We start from the raw sequence: 6,905 nt of genomic DNA on the forward strand, positions 1-6,905 counted from the left end.
GTTTACCATTCACCATCAACAGACATTTGAGCTGTTGTCACCTTTTGGACGGTATAAATGTTCCACTATGGACATGGATGTGCGGATATCTGGTCTTGGTTCCAATTCCTTTGGAGATATACCTACAAGTGGGATTGCTGGATCCTATGGCAATTCCATGTCTCACTTTTTCAGGAAGTGGCAAACTATGTCCCACAGTGACTTGTCCAGTGCACAAGGATTCTAATTTCTCAGTACCTTCATGGACACACACTATTTTTCATTATTTTTTGTAATAGCTATACTGATGGGGAGAAGTGTATCTCGTCATGGTTTTGTGTTGCGTTTCCCTGATGAGTGGTGATACTGAGCCTCTTCTCCTGTGTTTATTGGCCGTCTGTGTGTCCTCTTTCAGGAACTGTCTATTCACGTCCATTGCCCATTTTTTTAAAAAATAAGGTTGTTTTCTGTTGTTGCATTGAAGGTGCTCTTCATATATTCTCGATGTTCATTCTTTATCAGATATTATTTTCAAAAGTTTCCTTCTATTCTGTGAGTTTTCATTTCATCTCTTGACAGTGTACTTTGCTGCATGAAAGTTTAAAACAAAAGTTTTAAATTTTGATGAAGTCTAATTTATCCAGTTTTTATTTTGCTACTTGTGTATTCAATGTCATGTCTAAGAATCACTACTAAATACAATGTCATAAAACTTCCCCCATGATTTCTTCTAGAGTGTTATAGTTTTGGCTCTACTGTTAAGACTGTGATCCACTTTGAGTTAATTTATGTATATGGTATGAGTTCAATTTATTCTTTTGCATGTGGATTTGTTGGTCCTAGTACTATTTCTTGAAGAGACTGTCCTTTCTTCATTAAAACCACAGCCTGAAATCACTTGACAATAGATGTGAGGTGTCTGGTTCTCTGTTCAGTTCCATTTGTCAGTGTGTCTGTCTCTATGTAATATGCTGTTACGGTTTGGATATGAAGTGCCCTTCAAAGAAGGCACTGTGTTGAAGCTTGGTCTCCAGTGCAGGTGTGTTCAGCAAGCCGGCTTTTGGGAAGTGACTGGACCATGAAGTCTCTGATGATATCAGTGTATTGATCCACTGATAGACTACTGGGAGGTGGTAGGGGCTGTGGGAGGAAGGATCTGGAGGAAGGAGTGGCTCCTTGGGTGTGTGCCCTCTGGACTATATCATGCCCCTGGCCCTTTCTTCTCTCTCTGCTTCCCAGCTGCCATGAAGAGAGCAACTTTCTCCACATGCCCTTCCACAATGATGTTCTGCCAAAGCAATGGAGTCGGCCAACATGGACTGAAACTTCTGAAACTGTGAGCCCAAATAAATCTTTCCTCCTTTAAATGGATTTTTTTTAGGTATTTGTCACAGCAATGAAAAACCAACATATACATGGTTTTGATAACTGTAGCTTATAGTTAAGTTTGAAGTCAGGAAGTAAGGGTCCTCCAGGTTTGCCCCCCCCCATTAAGATTGTTTGGGTTATTGCCCAATTCATTCAATTAATTTCTCCCTTCCTTCCTTCCTTCCTTCCTTCCTTCCTTCCTTTCTTTCTTTCTTTCTTTCTTTTTTTCTTTCTTTCTTTTTTTTTTCTTTCTCTCTCTCTCTCTCTCTCTCTCTCTCTCTCTCTCTCTCTCTCTCTCTCTCTCTCTCCCTCTCTCTCTCCTTTCCTTCCTTTCTTTCACTTCCCCTGTACCCCTTGGCATCTCTGAGATAATTCATAGAACCATATTTGGGCAACGTGACTTGAAAAGTTGTTTGTTTGTTTGTTTTTAGTTGAGGTGTAATTTGTTTTCCTAAAGTTCTTAAGAAAATGGTTCACCCATTTTCATTCAAATTCAACAAAAGAAAATAATGTGCTAGACTCTAAAATAATGTAGATGAGTTGAATTTTATTCTTATTCTTGAACACTTATTGCTATGTAAAAAGTTGAGCCTCCTTACCCTCCTTAGGGTCTAATGATTTGTTCTGTGTCTCACCTTCCTTTCCCCTTCAGGAGGCTAGATACAAGTTTGTTTAGGATGTTGTGACAATTAATGAAATGCAAGCTGTAAAATGCTTTGACTATTTTGAAAGGAAGTGTCATATGCATTCAAGGAAAAGTCCTGGTATAACTCCTGAATCGATGCACACATCAAGTGTCCCAGATCATTCCATGCAATATTATAGATGGCACATTTCCCTTTCCTAGAAATCCTGAGTGGCCTTCTATAGACTAAGACCTCTGAAACTGTAAGCCCTTAAATAAACCTTTCCTCCTCTAAAATTGTGCTGGTTGGGTCATTTAGTCACAGCAGCGAAATAAGTGACTGAAACAGAGATTGGCACCAGGAGTGGGGCTGTTGTGACTAATCTGACCATGTGGTTCAGAAGTGTTTTGAGCTTTTTGAAATTGGTGGGAAGAATTTTGAGATGTTTAGCAATTCAAGCTGGAAATGCTTTAGGTCATTATAAGTGAAGCTCGATGGCTGATTCTGGTGGGAGCTCAGAAGACTAGAATGCCAATAGGACTCTGGACAGTGAAGGCAGGACTCAAGAGGGTTTAAAGGAAAAGGCAGACACTGTTGGTTATTGGACTAGAGGCTATTCATGTTATGTTCTGGCTGAGAAGTTGTCTGAATTTTGCCTGTGTCCTAAGACTTTCTGTGAGGCTGATTTTAAAAGTGATGGTCTTTTTAATATGGTGACAAAAATTTCTAGGCAGCATAGCATTCAGGCAGTGGCATGGATATTGCTGGAGGCTTTTAGCCAAACTTACTGTGATATTCAGGAGCAGAAAGCAGAGCAGAAAGATTTGGAAAATGGGGACTTGAAAGGCCAAGTAAAACTAGGGCTAAGGAGTTGCAGTTGTTAAAGACATTACCACCCCTAAAGAAATGTTAAAGACTTTGCCCAGAGATAATAAGAAAGATGACTTGAAGGCATCTCAGGAGCTGGGAAGACCACACCCACCTCAGGCTCAAGGGAGTAAAAGTGAAAATTCTTTTGAGAAGAGTCCAGTGGGGCACCCTTGTTGCACAAAGGAGCCCAGAAAGTTTTTTCAACATGCTCAGCTACCCAGACCCTCAGAGGCTGCTGCAGCCAGGGTCCCTGGAGGCTCAGCTACTGCTCAAGATGGTGGCAGAACTTGGCATCAATTATGTGGTGCTGGTTCTGCAGAAATGCAGGATGCTGGAGTTAGGGGTTCATGGAAGCTTCCACCAAGATTTCAAAGGAAGGCCTGGGAGGCCAGGCAGAGTGCAGCAGGTTGGAGTCGCTGCGGGCACCTCCTGAGAAGTCAAAGCAAGCATGGAGATTTGAGGAGGAAGCTGAAGCTACAGTGGAGACCCCCAAGATTAAGAAATACCAGTAACGTGGGACATGGCCCTAGGAAAGCAGCAGGAATTAAGCAGAGACAAGCCCACAGAGAGGTCATTTGGGTTGCAACAAAGAAGGCCACAGGAGCGGAGCTACACAAACCCTTTGGAGAGGACGTCACGATGCCATGTGCCCCAGATGCCAGATGTGGAAATGCAGGACTTGCTTGCCCAGCTGGATTTCAGTCTTGCTTTGGCCCTTTCCCTTCTTTTATGTCCCTGATTTTGTAAATGGACATGTTTACTCTGTACCATTTATACTGGATACTTATAAATTGCTTTTATTTATGTATTTTGATTCATTGTACACAAATGGGGTACAGCTGTTGTTTCTCTGGTTGTACATGAAGTGGTGTCACACCATTTGTGTAATCATACATGTACAAAGGCTGAATTGCTTTTAGTTGTACAGGAGCTCACAATGCAAGATTGCATCGAGTCTCAGAGAAGACTTTGGACTCGCACTTTGAGCAACCTTGGAGACTATTGGGACTCTTGGAAATTGACAAACTGTATTTTGCATTGTGAGATGGTTTGAGCTTTTCGGGGTCAGGGACAGAATGTTATGATTTGGATGTGAGGTGTCCCCCAGACACTCAAATGTGAGACAATGCAAGAAGATTTGGAGGAGAAATGATTGGGCCAGAGCATTAACTTAATCAGTGAACAAATCCCTGATGGGATTGACTGAGAGGTGCCTAGAGGCAGGTGGGGTGTGGCTGGAGGAAGTGTTCATTGGGGGCGTGGCTATGGGGTGAATATTTTGTATCTGGAAAGTAGAGTCTCTCTCTCTGCTCTCTGATAATCATGAGCTGTTTCCCTCTGCCACACTCTTCCTCCATAATATTCAGCCTCACCTTGAGCCCCAAGGAATGGAACTGGCCTCCTATGGACTAAGACTTACGAAACTGTGAGCCTTCAAATAAACCCTTCCTCCTCTACACTTGTAGTGGTTGGAGTCTTTAGTCACAGCAGCGAAAAAGCTGACTAAAATAGAGAGGAACGGAACAATGTTGATTGACGAATGCTAAGTTACAGTTAGATAAGAGCAAGACATTCCAGTGAGCACTGCACAGTTGGGTGACTGTGGATAGCAATACTGTACTGTGTACATTTCCAAAAGCTAAAAGAGTTTGAAAGATTTTATCATGAAGAAATGATAAATGTTTGAGGATCTAGATCTGTTTAACTGCATTTAAACACTATACAATGTATAAAGGTATCGAAATATCACATGGTACTACTCCATGAATATGTCCATTTTTTTGGTTTTATGTATCAGTTAAAAATAAATTAAAAATTTACTAAGTTTTTGTTGTTGTTGTCATTATGAAAAAATTCCATCGAGAGCAAGTCAAACATGAATGGCTTTCAGGCAGCAGTGCTGGGGTATGGGTGAGTAACTGCATTTCTAAAGCCCACTTGGACACCTATCTCCCTGTTAAATGTTTTATTTTAATTTTTAAAAAGTTTTACACATCCATAATTTTAAAAGGGCTTATTAGTCGTGGGGGACTGTTGTTCAGTCACCTCTTCAGCCTTCTCAACCCAGAGACAATGGTTTTATTTTAGGTCTAGATACTACACAAAGACTTCTCACATGGATAAAACATTGTTATCTTCCAGTCGCCTTCTGGCAACTGGAAGATAACACCCCATGCCACCAGTACCAGGAGAGTACATGGTGTTTTTTGGTTAGTTCAATAGTTCACACAGATGTTACTATGACTTTGAAAATGCTATTTGGAGATAACTATATAGTATACTAGGATTGCATTGCTCCTCTCCTCTCCTCTCCTCTCCTCTCCTCTCCTCTCCTCTCCTCTCCTCTCCTCTCCTCTCCTCTCCTCTCTCCTTCCCTCCCCTTCTCTCTCTCTCTCTCTCTCTCTCTCTCTCTCTCTCTCTCTCTGTCTCTTCTTTCTTTCATTTGTGTGTGGCCCTAGGGATCCAACCCAGTTCCTAATGCATGCATGCATGCTAGCCAAATTCTCTACCACTAAGCTATGTTCCCAGCCTATATTTCTTTTTATTTCCCTAGTGTTTAATATAGATTTTGTTTAATTTCCTTTATATATATTATATATACATAATATATATATATATATATTATATATACATACACACACACACATATATATATGCTTAAATTTTTATATTCATCTTAGGGATTCAATGTGGAAGGATTTGGCACAGTTGGTATTTCCATTTTCTTCATCTTTTTCTTCACTCAACTTCCAAGACACCACCCTTGCTAGTCCTCCTTGCTACCTGTGCTTTTAGCCTTGAAGCACCCCAAGACTCAGCCCTGGTTCCTCTACTCTCTCATCATTACATTGTGATCTCAGTCTGCCATCGCTTTAAATTCAACGCACAAGGGATTCCCAGGTTTGTCTCCAGTGCAGACCTTGCTGCGGGCTCTAGCCCCTCAACAGCAGCCTCTGGTTGTTTCCAGGTGAATCTGGCCTGACCTGCATTGGAACCCTTTCCCTGGCAGGTACCTCTGTAGAGGTCTTCCTCAGGACGGCAGCCCCACCAGCTGTCCCACCTCCTTTGGTCAAGTAGACCAACCTCTCTGCTCTGCTTGACATTGGATGTCCACCCACCCAGAAGTCCAGTGTCCTTTATTGTTTCGTTAATGATGGTTACTTTTGGAATCTGGATTCAAATAAAATCACATTGCAATTGATCAGTGTGTCCTTTTAATGTCTTTTAATTCACAAGTTGTCCTCTTCCCTGCCTCTTTTTTATGTCTTTGTGAAATGTTTAGTAAGGAACCTGGATTGTTTCTCCATAGAGTTCTTGCAGTCTGGGTTTTGCTGGTGGTGTCTCCATAGTGTCCTCTGACATGTTTCTCTGTTTCCTACAGGTCCTATAACTGGACAGACAGATTTAGAATTTGGATGACATAAAAACAAGTTTTATACCCTTTTTTTATTTTTTTTTGTGGTGCTGGGGATTGAACCCAGAGCCTCGTGCTTGTAAGGCAAGCACTCTACCAACTGAGCTATATCCCCAGCCCAGTTTTATACCTTTAAAAGGAAATATATAATCTTTCTTCTCTTTTTGCATAAAAATATGTATTGCTTCTTCAACAAACTTCCAAATAATTGCCCTTAATTCAGATCTGACTCCCTCCCACCTGTGCACCCCTGAGCTGTGGATTCCTGAACCTTCAGTGTGGGGGTGGTCTGGGCTGCCACTCAGCGGGCCCTGGACTTTGCCCTCCCTGGCTTGTTGCAGTGTTCTTGGTCTGTAAGCCAGTCCTCGTTCCATCTGTCTGTTCCACGTTGTGCTCTGACTTCTCTCCTAGTCCCTTCCTCTGGCAACACTTACCACCCCTCTTGTGCTTCCGTGGCTTCGGCTCTCATCAGAGCAGTTCCACCAGGAAGCAGCTCCAGGGGCATGGGCTTGGCTTACCACCTTTACCCTCCTTCTCTGTCAGCACTACTTGAGAAAAGGGGCCTCATGACCTCCTGGAAGCCACGACCAGCTCCCTCCCAGATCTGCTAAAGCAGGACCTTCCATCTTTCTCCAGCCTTGTCTTCA

At 42.3% G+C, this 6,905-nt stretch overlaps 1 non-coding gene across 1 annotated transcript; it reads right to left on the reverse strand.

Annotated features, from left to right (window-relative positions):
* Window positions 1-6,300: 6,300 nt before the first annotated feature.
* Trnav-uac (transfer RNA valine (anticodon UAC)) lies at window positions 6,301-6,374 on the reverse strand. Its single transcript has one exon. It is a non-coding gene; the product is annotated as a tRNA-Val (tRNA).
* Between the last annotated feature and the right edge of the window lie 531 nt (window positions 6,375-6,905).

Source organism: Sciurus carolinensis, chromosome 15, assembly GCF_902686445.1.
Source record: "Sciurus carolinensis chromosome 15, mSciCar1.2, whole genome shotgun sequence".
Taxonomy (NCBI): Eukaryota; Metazoa; Chordata; class Mammalia; order Rodentia; family Sciuridae; genus Sciurus; species Sciurus carolinensis.